Raw genomic sequence first — 17,943 nt, forward strand, 5'->3', positions numbered from 1 at the left:
GAAAATTGCTGGTGTTCTTCTGATCCTATTAGTACCACAGGCAGGCAGCTACAGTATTTACACTTAGTGTAGTGCATCCTCTGTACAGTGTGCACCTAAAGCTACCTGAAGAAAATTGGTGGTGTTCTTCTGATCCTATTAGTACCGCAGGCAGCTGCAGCATTTACAGTTAGTGTAGTGTGTCCTCTGCACAGTGTGCACCTAAAGCTACCTGAAGAAAATTGGTGGTGTTCTTCTGATCCTATTAGTACTGCAGGCAGCTGCAGCATTTACAGTTTGTGTTGTGTGTCCTCTGCACAGTGTGCACCTAAAGCTACCTGAAGAAAATTGGTGGTGTTCTTGTGATCCTATTAGTACCGCAGGCAGCTGCAGTATTTACAGTTAGTGTAGTGCGTCCTCTGCACAGTGTGCACCTAAAGCTACCTGAAGAAAATTGATGGTGTTCTTGTGATCCTATTAGTACCGCAGGCAGCTGCAGTATTTACAGTTAGTGTAGTGCGTCCTCTGCACAGTGTGCACCTAAAGCTACCTGAAGAAAATTGGTGGTGTTCTTCTGATCCTATTAGTACCGCAGGCAGCTGCAGTATTTACAGTTAGTGTAGTGCGTCCTCTGCACAGTGTGCACCTAAAGCTACCTGAAGAAAATTGGCGGTGTTCTTCTGATCCTATTAGTACCGCAGACAGCTGCAGTATTTACAGTTAGTGTAGTGTGTCCTCTGCACAGTGTGCACCTAAAGCTACCTGAAGAAAATTGGTGGTGTTCTTCTTATCCTATTAGTACCGCAGGCAGCGGCAGTATTTACAGTTAGTGTACTGTGTCCTCTGCACAGTGTGCATCTAATGCCGCGTACACACGAGCGGACTTTTCGATGGACTAGGTCCGCCGGACTTACAAACGGACGGACTTGGACACACACAATCACTCCAAAAGTCCGGTGGTTTCGAACGCGGTGATGTACAGCACATACGGCGGGACTAGAAAAAGGAAGTTCAAGCCCCAGTACGCCACCCTTTGGGCTCCTTCTGCTAATCTCGTGTTTACCGCGTGTTAGTAAAGTTTGGTTAGAGACGATTCCCGCTTTTCAGACTCCAGCTTTTTTCACTCGTTTTCTGTAGTTCAGTTTGTGCTTGTGAGGTTTGTATCTGGTTTTCAGTGCGTGTTGGTCAGTTCGTAACCTGTTTAGCAGGCCGTTCTGGTCCGCTCGTTCCTGATCTTCAGGACACTCTTCATTGGCCTTGCTGTTCTTCAGTGCATTCGTTTAAGTTTGTTTGTTTGACCAGCAGACCGCTTTGAAGCCATGGTGCGTGGACGTACTCGTTCTCGAGTTCATGCTGTGTGGGGGCTTGGTGTTGGGGTTCATACTTTGACCCGAGCCCAGTCCATGAACAGGGCGAGGAGGAGTTCATGGATGAAGAATTGGCTGCGCCAGCGTGACCAATTCTCGCACATGCCTCTGCTCCATGAGATCCGTGAGAATAATCCTGAGGATTTCAGGAATTATCTCAGGATGATGGACCCCGTTTTTCAACGTCTGCTGGCTTTGCTAACCTCTTATATCAGCAGGCAGGATATCTGCATGCGGCAAGCCATCACTGCGGAGCAGAGGCTAGTTGCCACGTTACGTTACTTGGCGACTGGGAGAAACCTTCAAGACCTTAAGTTCTCGACAGGCATCTCCCCCCAGGCTCTGGGGATCATTATCCCAGAGACCTGTTCTGCCATTATTCAGGTCCTGCAGAAGGACTATATTAAGGTAAGTTTTATCCTTTAACATTACATTATATGTATTTAATGTTTGCTAATGTATTGTATTAATTTCATCATTACCTAATTACCATGATTGGAATATGCTGTGAATGTCCCCTTTATCTTCATGCATGCATGTTTTTATTTTTTAAAATCCTTTTTTGGCCTACATGCATATTTGCCTTCACTAACCTCCCCGGCATGCAATTCTGGGCCATATACACCTATAGCCTAGTCCCTTTAACAATGTATATTGTCAGCTCCATTGTACTGCTTTAACCTCCCCCACCCCCCTCAAATGTCTCCAAATGTAATGTGTGGTCTTCAAATAAATTAGAACCCTCCCCCACTCCCTCAAATGTCTCCAAATGTAATGTGTGGTCTTCAACTAAATTAGAACCCTCCCCACCCCCTCAAATGTCTCCAAATGTAATGTGTGGTCTTCAAATAAATTAGAACCCCCCCCCCATATAATTTGATCAATGGGCCATCAGAGGGGGTGAGGAATCTTATAAGTGGACCTTATATTTTAGATTTTTTAAAATACTACTTCTAAAAAATGTTATACTGCTGTTGTGCAAGAATGTTTTGTGTAATCTGCTTGCAAAGTTATGTTTAAAAGTACTTTTTACTTTTATTTTTTTTCCTGTTTGACTCAACAGTTTCCTTCCATGCCACAGAAATGGCAGACTGTGGCCTCCCAGTTTGCTGACCATTGGGACTTTCCCAACTGTGTAGGGGCGATCGATGGGAAGCATGTTCACATTGTGCCACCACCCCATTCGGGGTCTTACTACTTCAATTACAAGGGGTTTAATAGTGTATTGATGGCCGTGGTATCGGCACAATATGATTTTATGTACGTGGACGTGGGGAAGAACATCGGGATTTTGGATGGAGGAGTCTTTGCCCAGACCGAGTTCTGCCAGCATCTCCAGGCTGGTGGCCTGGGATTGCCACCTGATGCCGAGAACGTTGAGGGACTACCCTCTGTATTCATCGCAGATGAAGCCTTCGGTCTTGGCGAGCACCTGATAAGGCCGTTCCCCCAAAGGACCCTCCCCCTGGAGAGGAGGGTATTTAACTACCGGCTGGCCAGAGCGAGAAGAGTTGTGGAGAATGCCTTTGGGATTATGGCCAGCCGGTTCCGTTTCTTTCTCTCAGCCATCAATATGGCGGACTATAAAATAAATCATATCATCATGTCTTGTTGCGTACTACATAATTTTTTAAGAAGACATTCACAAACCTATATAACTTCTGTTGGGCCTGAGGCCGGACTGCAGAATCTGTACTCACAGGCCTGGATACTGGTTGTACTGGCTTGGCCCCCCAAACCGCCCGTCAAGTGCGGGACAGATATGTCAATTATTTTAATGGTGGGGGGCCATTGCAATGCCAGAACATATTTAAACTTTTTAAAAAATTTTAAAAATTGTTTACGATTTTTGTTTTTATTCTTGTATGCTTTTATTTTTGGCTGTCTCCTAGGTTCTCCTAGTGCACTTGTAGTGCCAAGTGCATTTCTCTTTAGTAAATAAGGCCCTTTGTCACTGTAAACACAAAATTAATTTCTAAACTGGTATTGAGTATTGAAAGAAGAAGCCACACACATTGTTGTCGTTTAAAATTTTTACTGTGCGCACATTCAAACATGTGCATTTTTTTAAAACATCATTCAAATTTTTTTTCTTGTTTTATACTTTTTTACTCATTAGAATTTTTTTTTTGTTTTTTGGGTAACTATATTATAATATTTTTTTGGGTATTTTCTGCATAATTTGTGAAAATTTTTTTTTATAAAATTTTTGTTTTTAAAACAGGGTTTTTTCACACACAAAAAAAGACACAACTCTGGAACTTACAAAGTTCAACATGTAATAAAATGTGCTGGTGATGTCACCCATGTAAAAGCCAAATTTTGCAGATGCACACAAATTGGGAGTCCAAATGGGTAATATCAATATGTGCTATCTCCCATCATGGGGGATCAATGGATGTGTTTTGTGGGTGCAAGGGGAAGGGGTTGCAAACACAAATCGCGTACATTGAGATCCCCTGATGGCAGATAGCACATGTTGACACACCATGTGCATCTGCAAAATTTGGCTTTTACTATTTTACAACTAGAAAAACATAACAATGTTCACATTTAAAACTGAAATGAAGAACATGATTGATGTTTTAGGGAAAAAGTGATTATATTCTCCCCAAAACATCAATCATGTTCTTCATTTCCTGTTGCATGCAGTCCAGCTGATTTTTCATGCTGTCTAGTTGATTGCTCAATGCATCAATGTGGCCATTCCAGACCATTATCTGCCCAATTAGTCTTTGTGCACTGTCTGTGCTAAATGGGTCCGCCGCCTGGCCTTCCACAACCAGAACATAACCTAAAATTTGAGGAAAAATATGTATTTAGAAATATGCAGGCATAAATAGATTACCTTAAGCTGGGGTGTCAGACACTCACCTGGTGGGGTGCAAATCGCGCCCACTTCCTCCACCTCTCCTTCCTCCAGATCCTCGGGTGGGCTTGGGCTTCGGCTTGGGCTAATTATCCAATCAGGCTGGTGAGTTTGGGGGGTCCTGGGATCCTCTGACTGTTGTCTGAGTCTTTTCTCCCCTATGAGAATGAACCAAAGGTATACTTAGCACACTGATATTTGAGTCCAGAAGTGGTGTACAATTGTCTGTTTGTGAAAAGACCCCATTTTAAGACATGATTCAAATTCCCTTTTAACCAAACTGCAATACTTACCTTTTTGGCCAAGTTTCACAGATGGAGACATCTCAAGTATCCCCTGTAGCCCCTGTGTGGATTACCCTAAAAAATGTTCTCTGGTGTCCCACAGTACACTAGTGCTCCTGAGTCCATATGTGGAAACAGCTGCTGTGTCCTGTCCTTACATTACACTGAATCATTTTTTCAAAGCATTCCAGTTTTAAACACATCTACACAACAATATCCTAAACTTCTTTTAATAAGACAAATTATCAAGACCAAAATGTAGGTAGAGCCCTGTACCATCGTATTTCTTGGCCAATGAATGACATTTAGTTAGAATCATATGTATTTTCAAAAGAATGATATTTACGAACGATCGCATCGTTCAACAGTATAAACGAAAAGCATATATGGATCAGCATGCAAGTTAAGTATCTCAATAAGAACACACGACAAGTACTTACTTTTTTTAAGCACCTTCTTGATTCTGCGATATTGTTCTGGCCCCCTCATTTTTAGGTCAGACCAGTGCTTTCTCAATTGGTCTTTAGCCCGTCGTATCCCAAATTGCTGCTCCAGAGTGGTGACAACTGAGGACATTATTTGGTCCTTCCACAAATTGGGTTGTTGACCAGTGGTAGAGAGGAGGAGGCTGTGCCCAGTGGCAGACAGGAGGTGGCTGGGCCCAGTAGGAGCCTCACTGAATGCCAGGTGCCTCCCCTCCGCCTTCCCACCAAAAGGCGTAGGAAGATTACCAGAACAGAGGAGCAATCACTTGCCCTTATTCAGGAAGCAACCAAAATCATCAGTAACCCCCCCAGTGCTGAAGAGGCCTATGGTACATATTTGGCCACCAGGTTGATGGAACTGGAGAAGGACCAACGCCTCCTCTGTGAGGGGCTTTTTCTGAGACCCTTCAGAAGGGGTTGTGGGGCCAGCTTACTAAAACCAGCCATATTTATAATGAAGCCTCTACTCCTCCTCCTCCTCCTGCCACAAGTACACCACCAGAGGCACAGCCTCCAAGGAAGGCTGCAGAGAAGCGTGGAGGGAAGGCTGCAGGGCAGCGTGGAGGGAAGGCTCTACGGAAGAGTCGAAAGTGATTGCCTGGCTTCAGTCTGGTCTGACAGAAGACGCAGATTGTGCTCCCTATTATATGGACTCCGCAAGATCCCAATTTTGTTTTCCAATGACTTGATGTGTGCCCTGGTGGACAAAAGGCTTCACAAATTGCAAAAGTGTCTCCAGTGCTGTCTTCCTCTTTATTTTGTTAACCAGAATAAATGGTTATTTTCTTTACACAAAAAAAATTTATATGTGTTTTTATTCAAAAAGGACAGTTTGTTTGTGAATAGGCAGGTACATGTCTAAAAGACTATGGGGGTTATTTACAACAGGCAAATTCATTTCGCAATACAAGTGCAAACTACAAGTGCAAAGTGCACTTGAAATTGCACTGCAAGTGCACTTGTTGGAAGTGCAGTCGCTGTAAATCTGAGGGGAAGATCTGAAATGAGGGGAAGCTTTGCTGATTTTATCATCCAATCATGTGCAAGCTAAAATGCTGTTTTTTTAGTTTCCTTGCATGTGCCCCTCAGATCCACAGCGACTGCATTTCCAAGTGCTCTTTCAGTGCAATTTCAAGTGCACTTTTGCACTTGTAGTGCTAAATGAATTTGCCTTTTGTCAAATTAACAAGGGACACCAACCTCATTAAGGTTCATAAAAAATACAAGATAATAATAATATTATTGTGGTAACTTGAAAATACAAAAAAAAATAAAAAATGTAAATCCAATTTGTTAATTTTTTTTTTAATTTTTAACAAATTTGAAAATATATATTGTTGAAATATAAAATTCTAAAAGATGAGTCTAAAAAAGAATTGTAAACAATATTTATGGAGATCTGGCTTTTAAAAACTAGAATATTAGTCATGACATGAGGATAAATAATGAAGAAAGAAGTTTGTGAGAACTCTGTGTGAATATAAGCAGCAAAACAACTTCATTCTTCTAGCATTATAAAGAAAAAAAGAATGCACTGTATTAAAAGATCACAGAATTAGCAGCGTGAGGAATGTGCTAGCTTCAATGCAAAGGCTAGTTTTACCAGACCGAGTGCTTCCGTCTTGTACTTGCTTCAGAGCATGCAACATTTTTCGTCTGTCGGACTAGCACACAGACGAACGGTTTGCACGCTAGAAAGCCAAGTTGGACAGATTTGAAACATGTTTTATTTCTAGATCTGTCGGACTTTTGGGAAAAAAAGTAATCTGGAGCTCACACACGATCGAATTGTCCAACGGACCAAGTCTGCCGGAAAGTCTGCTCGTGTGTACGCGGCATAAAGCTACCTGAAGAAAATTGGTGGTGTTCTTCTGATCCTATTAGTACCACAGGCAGACAGCTGCAGTATTTAGTTTAGTGTACTGCCTCCTCTGCACAGTGTGCACCTAAAGCTACCTGAAGACAATTGCTGTTCTGATCCTATTAATACCACAGGCAGGCAGCTGCAGTATTTACAGTTCGTGTACTGTGTGCACCTAAAACTACCTGAAGACAATTGCTGGTGTTCTCATACTAATAATACTACAGGCAGGCAGTTGATTCTGCTAGCTGCAGTATCAGTACATCTCACTGCAGGCCATTAGTATGTCTGGAAGGCCAACAAGGAGAGGCAGACAGTCACAAGCCAATAAAAGAGGGCAAGCAGGCTCTGTGTCTAGGGCAACAGTGCTGGTCGTGGAGACGGTGCATCCTCATCAGCACGTGGCCGTGGGACACGCTTGTCCTTTTTTTCGACAGCTGGCCATGTTGAGCCGCAACATGCGGAAGACTTGGTAGAGTGGATGGCCAAGCCCTCCTCATCCTCCTCATCCTCTCTCACCCAGGCTCAGGGTACTTTGTCTGGCAAAGCAGCTGCCAACGCAGCCTCTTCCCTCAGCTCAACGGCATCAGCCACTCCTTCCCTAGCCCCACCATGTCCTCCTGAGGCGTCCCCCAAACTGTTTGACCACAGTGTTGGGTACATGCTCCAGGAGGATGCCCAGCGTTTTGAAGGCTCCGATGATGGTACCCAGCTAGAGGAAGGCAGTAATGTGAGCCAGAGAGAGGGGGTGCCCAAGAAGGACAGCAATCTGGCAGTCATGTTCCCCCAGCTGCAGCATACTGCCAGGTTTGCTCCAGTGATGAGGAGGGAGGGGATGATGAGGTCAGTGACTCCACGTGGGTGCCTGATAGGAGAGAGGAGGAGGAGGAGGAAGCACATCCCCAACAAAGCAGGATGCCCTCCAGGGGCCAGATTAAGGGCAGAGCACTGCTGTCTTTGCTCGTTATTCCAAAAGTTCTTTGGTGTGGGCCTTTTTTGAGACGAGTGCATCAGATCGCACCGCTGCTATTTGCAACATATGTCTCAAGCGTATCTCGCGTGGCCAAAACATCACCCACTTGGGCACCACATGCTTGACCAGACATATGACGACCTGCCATGCAGTTCATTGGCAAGCGTACCTAAAAGACCCACACCAAAGAACAAAGAGGACCTCTCCTTGCTCCTCATCAGCTGGGATCTCCAACCCCACTATACCTTCAGTCCTCTCTTAGACCTGCACTGAGAGGAATAAAGGTGTAGAATTAGGTGTGTCACAGCCAAGTACTTGCAGGCAATCTGCTATCGGTACACCGACGTCAGATTGTACCAGGCAAATTTCCCTGCTCCAGCTGCTGCACCGCCGAAAGAAGTTCACTCCCAGCCATCCACATGCCCAGTGGTTGAATGCTAGCTTGGCTAAATTGCTAGCACTTCAACTGCTGCCTTTTCAGTTGGTAGACTCTGCCCCCTTCCGTGAGCTTGTGGAATGTGCAGTTCCTCAGTGGCAGGTTCCCAAACGCCACTTTTTCTCACGGAAGGCAATTCCGGCTCTCTACCGGCATGTGGAAGGCAATGTCTTGGCCTCGCTGGACAGGGCAGTCAGCGGTAAGGTGCATATTACTGCTGACTCATGGTCCAGCAGGTATGGACAGGTACGTTACCTATCTTTCAAGGCACATTGGGTGACTCTGCTGGCAGCTGGGAAGGATGCAGGACAAGGTGTAGCAGTGTTGGAGGTTGTTCCCCCACCACGCCTCCAAAATGCTACTACTGGTGATTCTGACACACCTCTCTCCTCCACCCCTCCTCTTCTTCTTCCTCCATGGCCTTTTCCTGTGCTTTGCCCTCGAAACCAGTGGTGCTCCGTAGACGTTCAAGGGGCTACGCAAGTACGCAGGCCAAAAGATGCCATGGTGTGCTTGAGCTGGTGTACTTGGGGGACAGGAGCCACACTGGGGCAGATATTCTGTCAGCTCTTCAGGGGCAGGCTCAGAGGTGGTTGATGCCATACCAGCTTAAGGCAGGAATGGTGGTTTGCGACAATGGCACCAAGCTCCTCTCCGCCCTCCAACAGGGACAACTGACCCATGTGCCCTGTTTGGCTCACGTCCTTAACTTGGTGGTGCAGCGGTTCTTGGGCAGGTACCAGGGCTTACAGGATGTCATATAATGCCAGTGCTCGGCTGGCTGACCTCCAAAAGGAATTTAACCTGCCCAAGAACCGCCTAATCTGTGACATGCCCACCAGGTGGAACTCAACGTTGGCCATGCTGCAGCGGTTGCACATGCAGCAGAGGGCCATCAATGAGTATCTGTGCGACTATGGCACCAGGACAAGGTCAGGGGAGCTTGTTTTTTTTCCCCACACCAGTGGGCCATGATCAGGGATGCATGCACTGTCCTGTCACCATTTGAGGAGGCCACGAGGATGGTGAGCAGTGACAGTGCATGCATCAGTTACACTGTCCCTCTTGTCCACCTGTTGGAGCACACGCTGCATGGAATAATGGACAGGGCACATGAGGCAGAACAGAGGCAGGAAGAGGAGGACTTCCTTAGCTCTCAAGGCCCCCTTTATCCAGACAGTGTTCCTGAGTGCCCGCCAATCACACAGGAAGAGGACGAGAAGGAGGAGGAGGAGGAGGAAGAGGAGGATTGTGTAAGCATGGAGGTGGAGCCTGGCACTCAGCATCAGCAGCAGTCTTTAAGGGATCATTTACAGTCCCAAGAAACCCATGGACTTGTACGTGGCTGGGAGGAGGTGGCTGCGGATCATGTCATCCTTAGTGACCCACAGGACTCCGGACCGAATGCCTCAGCAAACCTACGCTGCATGGCCTCCCTGATCCTGCAAAGCCTGCGGAAGGATCCTCGTATTCGTGGTATCAAGGAGAGGGATCAATACTGGCTGGCAACCCTCCTTTATCCACTTTACAAGGGTAAGGTTGCGGACCTTATCTTGCCATCGCAGAGGGAGCAGAGGATGAAACATCTTCGGGAGGCCTTGCAGAAAGGTCTGTGCAACGCGTTTCCAGAGACTGGGAGGTTACAAACTCCTGTTCCTGGACAACGTGTTGCTGAGGCTTCGGTCAGTCAAAGAAGGAGCGGTGGAGAAGGTGGCCATTTGAACGATGTGTTTAGACAATTTTTTTAGCCCCAAGGTATGATCAGTTCCAGCAACCATCGCCAGCGTCTGTTTTACATGGTTCAGGAATACCTAGGGGCAAGATCTGACTTGGGCACCTTTATCACCGAAAATCCTCTGGGTTACTGGGTCTTGAGGATGGATCACTGGCCAGAGCTTGCACAGTATGCAATTGAGCTACTGGCCTGTCCTGCATCCAGCTTTCTTTCGGAACGCACATTCAGTGCTGCTGGAGGCTTTGTAACCGATCACAGGGTGCGCCTGTCCACCGAATCGGTTGATCGGCTGACCTTCATAAAAATGAATCAGTCTTGGATCACCACCAGCTACCCAGCACCTGATGCTGAAGTAACCGAATAATTTTTTTTTAAATGTCAGATCCCTTCAAGACTGCCTATGCTGATGCTGAGTGACTATCCTGTTATGCTGAGTGATTATCCTCTTCCTCTCAATGATCATGCTGATAGCTTGTAAGAACATTTTTGGTACTGGGCACCGCCACCAGTGGCTAAGGCCCAATTTTTCGGCCCCTGTTTAACAGGGGCGTGTAATTACAATTTTTTATGCAATATTTTGCAGGAGGGTTCGTTGCTGCGCTCAACTAGAGTATCTGTGAGGTGTTGCAGTGTTGTGGCACCAGCACCAGTGCCTAAGGCCCAATTTTTCAGCCCCTGTTTAACAGGGGCGAGTAATTACAATTTTTGATGCAATACTTTGAAGCAAGGCTCATTCCTGTGCTCCAACTAGAGTATCTGTGAGCGGTTTCAGTGTTGAGGCACCATCACCAGTGCCGAAGGCCCAATTTTTCAGTCCCTGTTTAACAGGGACATGTAGGTACAATTGTTGTTGCAATACTTTGCAGCAGGACTCATTCCTGCACTCCAACTATAGCATCTGTGAGGGGTTGCAGTGTTGTGGCACCACTGCCTAAGGCCCAATTTTTCTGCCCCTGTTCAACAGGGACATGTAATTACAATTCTTGATCTAATATTTCACAGCAGGGCCCATTCCTGTGCCCACCAACAGTAACTGTGAGGGCTTATGCCCTGTATACACGACAGGATTTTCCGATGGAAAATGTGTGATAGGACCTTGTTGTCGGAAATTCCGATCGTGTGTAGGCTCCATCACACATTTTCCATAGGAATTTACGACACACAAAGTTTGAGAGCTTGCTATAAAATTTTCCGACAACAAAATCCGGATCGTGAGTAAACAAATCCGACACACAAAGTGCCACGCATGCTCAGAATAAATTAAGAAATGAAAGCTATTGGCTACTGCCCCGTTTATAGTCCTGATGTACGTGTTTTACGTCACCACATTCAAAACGATCAGATTTTCCGACAACTTTGTGTGACCGTGTGTATGCAAGACAAGTTCGAGCCAACATCCGTCGGAAAAAATCCATGGATTTTGTTGTCGGAATGTCCGATCAATGTCCGGCCGTGTGTACAGGGCATTACAGTGTTGTGGCAACACCACCACCACCAAAGGCCCAATTTTTCTGCCTCTGTTCAACAGGTGCATGTAATTACAATTCTTGATATAATATTTCACAGCAGGGCCCGTTCCAGTGCCCACCAAGAGTAACTGTGAGGACTTACAGTGTTGTGGCACCACCACCACCGCCACCTTCAAAGGCCCAATTTTTCTACCACTGTTCAACAATGGCATGTAATTACAATTCTTGATCTAATATTTCACAGCAGGGCATGTTTCTGCGCCCACCAAGAGTAACTGTGAGGGCTTACAGTGTTGTGGCAACACCAACACCTAAGGCCCCAATTTCTGCAGAGTATATAGGGCAGGCCCCTACTTTCAAACATCCAGCTTACAAATGACTCCTACTTGCAAATGGAAGGAGACAACAGGAAGTGAGATGAAATCTACCCCTAGGCAGGGAAATTCTCTCCTGTAAGAGTTAATATGGGAAAAACGTGTCTCCTCTCCACTGATGCTTTATCACCAATCCTTGTTTCACTAAAAACCCCACATTTTCAAAAAACATTTGTCATTGGGACAGAAAGTGAGGTGAAATCTTCTGAAGAGGTGCACAGACAGCAAAACAAATGTTACAGGGGTGATAACCCTTCCCTATGTTTTCCAAAAAGCTTAAAAATAGATTTTTTGGCTGGAGCTACACTTTAAAAATGTACCAGTTCAAATTTACAAACAGATTCTACTTAACAACAAACCTACAGTCCCTGTCTTGTTTGCACCGCCTGTATATAGTATATAGGGCCTGGGGGCCCCACACCTTTCCTTTTTTTAATTTGGGTGCAGGGTTTCCCTTAATATCCATACAAAATCCAAAGGGCCTGGTAATGGACTGGGGGGTGGGGGGTACCCATGCCGTTTGTCTCACTGATTTTCATCCATATTGCCGGGACCCGACATTACATTAAAGCCGCAAACAGTTTTAAATGAATTTTATTCCTTTAAAAATGTCATTTTGTGCAGGGACTGTTCTAAGCACGGGAAACAAGCGCTACTTTACAGGCATACTATAGACTCCCCCCAGGTACGATATTTATAGGAATATTTCACTTTTTTTTCCATTTTAAGCATCATTAAAATCACTGCTCCCGAAAAAAATGTCCGTTTTTAAAACTTTTTTTTGCATTGATACATGTCCCCTGGGGCAGGACCCGGGTCCCCAAACCCTTTTTAGGACAATAACTTGCATATTAGCCTTTAAAATTTGCACTTTTGAATTTGAACGTTCGAGTCCCATAGATTATAGATTATTGTGAATCTTTATATATATAATAAAGGGTTAAAAGTTAGTACTGCCATTTAAAGTAATGGAGAGTATGTACAGTGGATATAAAAATTCTACACATCCCTATTAAAATGTCAGGTTTCTGTGATGTAAAAAAATGAGACACAGTTAAATAATTTCAGAACTTTTTCCACCTTTAATGTGACCTATAAATTGTTCAAACAAACAGAAATTTTTTAGGGGGGGGGGGGGGGAGTAAAAATAAAAAAAATAAATGTGGTTGCATAAGTGTGCATACCCTCTTATAACTGGGGATGTAGCTGTGTTCAGAATTGAGCAATCACATTAAAATTCATGTTAACTAGGAGTCAGTACACACCTGCCATCATTTAAAGTGTCTCTGATTAACCCCAAATAAAGTTTAGCTGTTTTAGTAGGTCTTTCCTGCCATTTTCTTAGTCGCATCCTACAGCAAAAGCCATGGTCCGTAGAGAGCTTCCAAAACAGTCAGAGGGATCTCATTGTTAAAAGGTATCAGTCAGAAGAAGAGTAAAAAAGAATTTCCAAGGCATTAGATATACCATGGAACACAGTGCGGACAGTCATCATCAAGTGGAGAAAATATGGCACAAAAGTGACATTGCCAAGAACTGGACATCCCTCCAAAATTGATGAACAGATGAGAAGAAAACTGGGCAGGGAGGCTGCCAAGAGGCCTACAGCAACATTAAAGGAGCTGCAGGAATATCTGGCAAGTACTGGCTGTGTGGTACATGTGACAACAATCTCTAGTATTCTTCATATGTCTGGGCTCTGGGCTGGGATAGAGTGGCAAGACAGAAGTCTTTTCTTATGAAGAAAAACATCCAAGCCCAGCTAAATGTTGCAAAAACACATCTGAAGTCTCCCAAAAGCATATGGGAAAATGTGTTCTGGTCTGATGAAACCAAGGTTGAACTTTTTGGTCATAACTCCAAAAGATATGTTTGTCGCAAAAACAACATTGCACCAAAAGAACACCATACCCACAGTGAAGCATGGTGGTGGCAGCATCATGCTTTGGGTCTGTTTTTCTTTAGCTGCAACAGAGGCCTTAGTCAAGGTAGAGGGAATTATAAACAGTTCCAAATACCAGTTAATATTGAAACAAAACCTTCAGGCTTCTGCTAGAAAGCTGAACATGAAGAGGAACTTCATCTTTCGGCATGACAACGACCCAAAACATACATCCAAATCAACAAAGGAATGGCTTCACCAGAAGAAGATTAAAGTTTTGGAATGGCTGAGCCAGAGCCCAGGCCTGAATCCTCTTGAAAATCTGTGGGTTGATCTGAAGAGGACTGTGCACAGGAGATGCCCTCGCAATCTGACAGATATGGAGTTTTTGCAAAGAAGAGTAGGTAAATATTGGCAAGTCAAGATGCCATGTGAAAGACTCATACCCAAAAAGTCAAACAAAATAAAATTACTGCGCTGTCATCAAAAACAAGTGAATTGGTGAATGGATGAAAAATAAATGTGTGTTGTTTTTAGAAAGCCAAGCTGCAACTGCCTGTGAGATACACACAAGATAAACTAATTTCTATATTAAGTTGCGCTAAACTTTCATATAAAGTGAATTTGTGCAATAAACATTGATATTGATATTTCTCAACCATGACTCTTGGGTGCATCGTGTGTCAGTTTCACATCTGAAAATCATCTTAATAAAGTGGACTATTCATAATATGATACAATGTGATAATTAATCAATTAATTTTTTATTTTTACACTGAGTCACTTTATATACAAAAATTCAGCACTATCAATGTTTATTTCAGAAATTCATACCCAAAAAGACTGAGTGCTATAATAAAATCAAAAGGTGCTTCAACAAAGTATTACCGTAGTTTAAGAGTGTGCACACTTATGAGTTGTATAGTTTATAGGTCACATTAAAGGTGGAAAAAGTTCTAAAATTATTCATCTTTGTCTTATTTTTTGTGTAGACTTTTTATATCCACTGTACATTGATCGTTTTGTATTTTAATTAGACTTTTAGCACCATGAGTTGCGGCACTGGACACGATTATAAGTGCAGTGCAAAATGAGATGACACTCTGCTGGTCATGACAATAGTTCAATCAGAGGAGGTACTCTGATGACAACCATGGGTTAAGCATATTAAGTAGTTGGTTATAAATACTGGCACATCGTGTCGTATGGCCACACCCTCAGATGAAGCCCTGATGGTGGGACCATACGATGACCAATAGTGACGTCAGCACGCCAGCCGAAGGTACGGACATCGCTGCCGAACAGAAACAGTGCAGGGTAAGATGCCAATTCGGCCTTAGATGGTAGTCTGACAACTAATTGATGCATTTGAATGTGTATTATATGCTATACTTGTAGATGTGTTTTATACGATGGATGGTTTGCTTGAATAAACGTTGTGAACGGGATTACGCTATGGAAGTGTGCTTTATTTATGGGCGAGTGGAATAGCGTGTGAGGTGAATACCCAGAGATAAGGAGAGACCTGCCTGTGGAGAGTCTCCAGGATATCATCTTTTGTTTATACTTCATGCTTAACTTGATCTAGTACTGTAAGTGTTTATTTCAAAGGGAGCGGGACTCACTTGTGAAGGTGTCGGTGACAGCTATCTCTTAATCCATCGGAGCCAGTGTATCTTGGATGATATTCTAGTAGAGACTCACTTGGTTTTCACCCATGGGATTATGGGTTAATCAGACTATCACTTTTTTGCTATGTGTGATGTTTTTTGTCTGAATATGGACTTTATGAGACACATATCATATCATGACTTGTTTCATATATGCGGTCTTATGATTTATTAACCATTTGTGGTTTCTCACTAATTAAGCGCTGCTTATAGAACATAAATAAAATTGCAAAGACTTTAAATATATTATCATCTACAGTACATAATATCAGTAAAATATTCAGAGAAGCTGGAGAAATCTTTGCGTGCAAAGAACAAGGCTGACATGCAATATTGGATGCCCCTGAAGATTGGGCCCTCAGATGGCATTGCAATAAAAACAGGCATGCTTATGTGATGGACTTCACTGCATGGGCTCAGGAATATTTCCTAAAATCACTGTCTGTGAACACAGTTTTCCTATCCATCAAAAAATGCATGGTAAAGCTCTATCATGCAAAGAAGAAGCCATTTCTGAACATGATCCAGAAATGCTGCTGTCTTCTCTGGGCCAAAGCTCGCCAAAATGGTCTGTTGCAAAGTAGAAAACTGTTTTGTGGTCAGATGAGAATGTTGACATGTTCTCCGGACTAAAGAGTGGAGAGCGACCTTCTGACTTGCTATCAATGCTCAGTTCAAAAACCTGCATCTCTGATGGTATGGCGGTGCATTAATGCGTATTGAATAGGCAGCTTGCACATTTGGAAAGGCACTATTAATGCTGAAATATATTTTGAGGTTTTAGAGCAGCTTATGCTCTAGAGAAGGCTTTGCATATTTCAACTGGAAAATGCTAAACTGCATACTGCATCTATGACAACAACATGGCTTTGCAGTAGAAAAATCACCGGAGGTTAACTGGCCTGTCTGCAGTCCAGACCTTTCGCCAATTGAAATGTATTTGGTGTATCTTGAAATGAAAAATATGAAGAAGAAGACCCAGGACTGTTGAGCAGTTAGAAACTTATATCAGACAAAAATGGGACAACATTCCTATCCCAGTATTGGTCTCCTCAGTTCCCAGATGTTTACAGAGCGTTATTAAAAGAAGTGGGGGATGCTACACTGTGCTAAACATGGCCCTGCCCCAACTTTTTTGAGACGTGTTGCTGCCATCAATTTTAAAATTACCTTATTTTTTCTTAAAATGATACATTTTCTCAGTTTAAAACATTTGATATGTTTCTATTTTTTATTTTAAAATATGGGTTTATGAGATGTGCATATTATTGCATTATGTTTTTATGTAGATTTTAAACAGCGTCCCAACATTTTTGGAATTGGGGCAGTAGATGCCAGATTGCTGTAGTGCAAGTAAACAAATTAAATGGAGATCTCAGGAGTGATGTCAAATTAGGTACAAACAAAATATGTTTCATGTACATGCATAGAGAGTGGAAATGTGAATTGCTTCAGCTGAGCTTACAATCTACAGTAATAGCGCTAACACAAGCACACACACACTTTAGGCAATCTACCAGCAATTTATATTGCTGGAAGACAGCTAAGCACCAAATGTAAACTCACACAAACAACGGAGACAACATACATACTCCATGCAGCTTTTTAATATACATGACACAGTGAATTTGATACCGGGGACAATGTTTAGATGGGTGTCTACTCAGGTTGAATACACTAATCTTTATTACTTACAAAACTCAACAAACATTTGTCCATAACAGTTTCTATAATACAAATAAAACACTAGTAAACAAAAGAAGTGGCATTTTTATATCATTTTATAAGCTTTGATCAATAAATAAAACCAACCAGTGTCATTCTACCATAGAAACCACAAGTGAAACATTATTCTCCATCACATGTAGATTTGTTTTATGCAATTACAATATTATTTAAAAGGATTATGGGCAGCCTTGGCTTGTTCTCTCCAGGGAGACTAATAGAAGTCGATGACCAACATTTGCTGGACTAGAGAACCACAACATTGGCCTTGTTTATCTGTGTCAGATCTGTGTTGCCTCTAGGAACCAGTCAGGTTCCTACTGCCATGTGTGGCTCAGTTGTGAAATAAGCAAATGAGAATCTGGTTGCCCTGGGCACCACAGTTCTTTTTTAAAAAAAAAAGTATGTTGTAAAAGGTCACAGAAATATAAAATCACAAATAGATATTAAAAAAAAACAAACAAAAAAAAAAACTTGCACATATGTGGAAGCATTTTGTTGTCCTGGGGTCTCTATATAAAAACATTCTCATTTTATTCTTATTTTTGGGTCAATCTATCTCTAAAACTGTCATGTATTTACACCAATTAATATTTACAATAGTGTTAAACATCCTAGTTACATACAGAAAGCTTAACAAATATAACCTTTACGTTTACTGTTACTTTTAGGGAAACACATTTTGTTAACAATTATCATTCATTGTATCTGTTTTTTGTGTATCATACCTCCATAGACAGAAGAAATGGTGACTCCACTGTCTTCTACTAGGACATAGAAAACTCAATCTTGATTAGCAAGATGTGCAAAGATTAATGATGGTGTGCTCAATAA

The sequence above is a fragment of the Aquarana catesbeiana genome, linkage group LG01 (genome assembly GCF_042186555.1).
Source record: "Aquarana catesbeiana isolate 2022-GZ linkage group LG01, ASM4218655v1, whole genome shotgun sequence".
Lineage (NCBI taxonomy): Eukaryota > Metazoa > Chordata > Amphibia > Anura > Ranidae > Aquarana > Aquarana catesbeiana.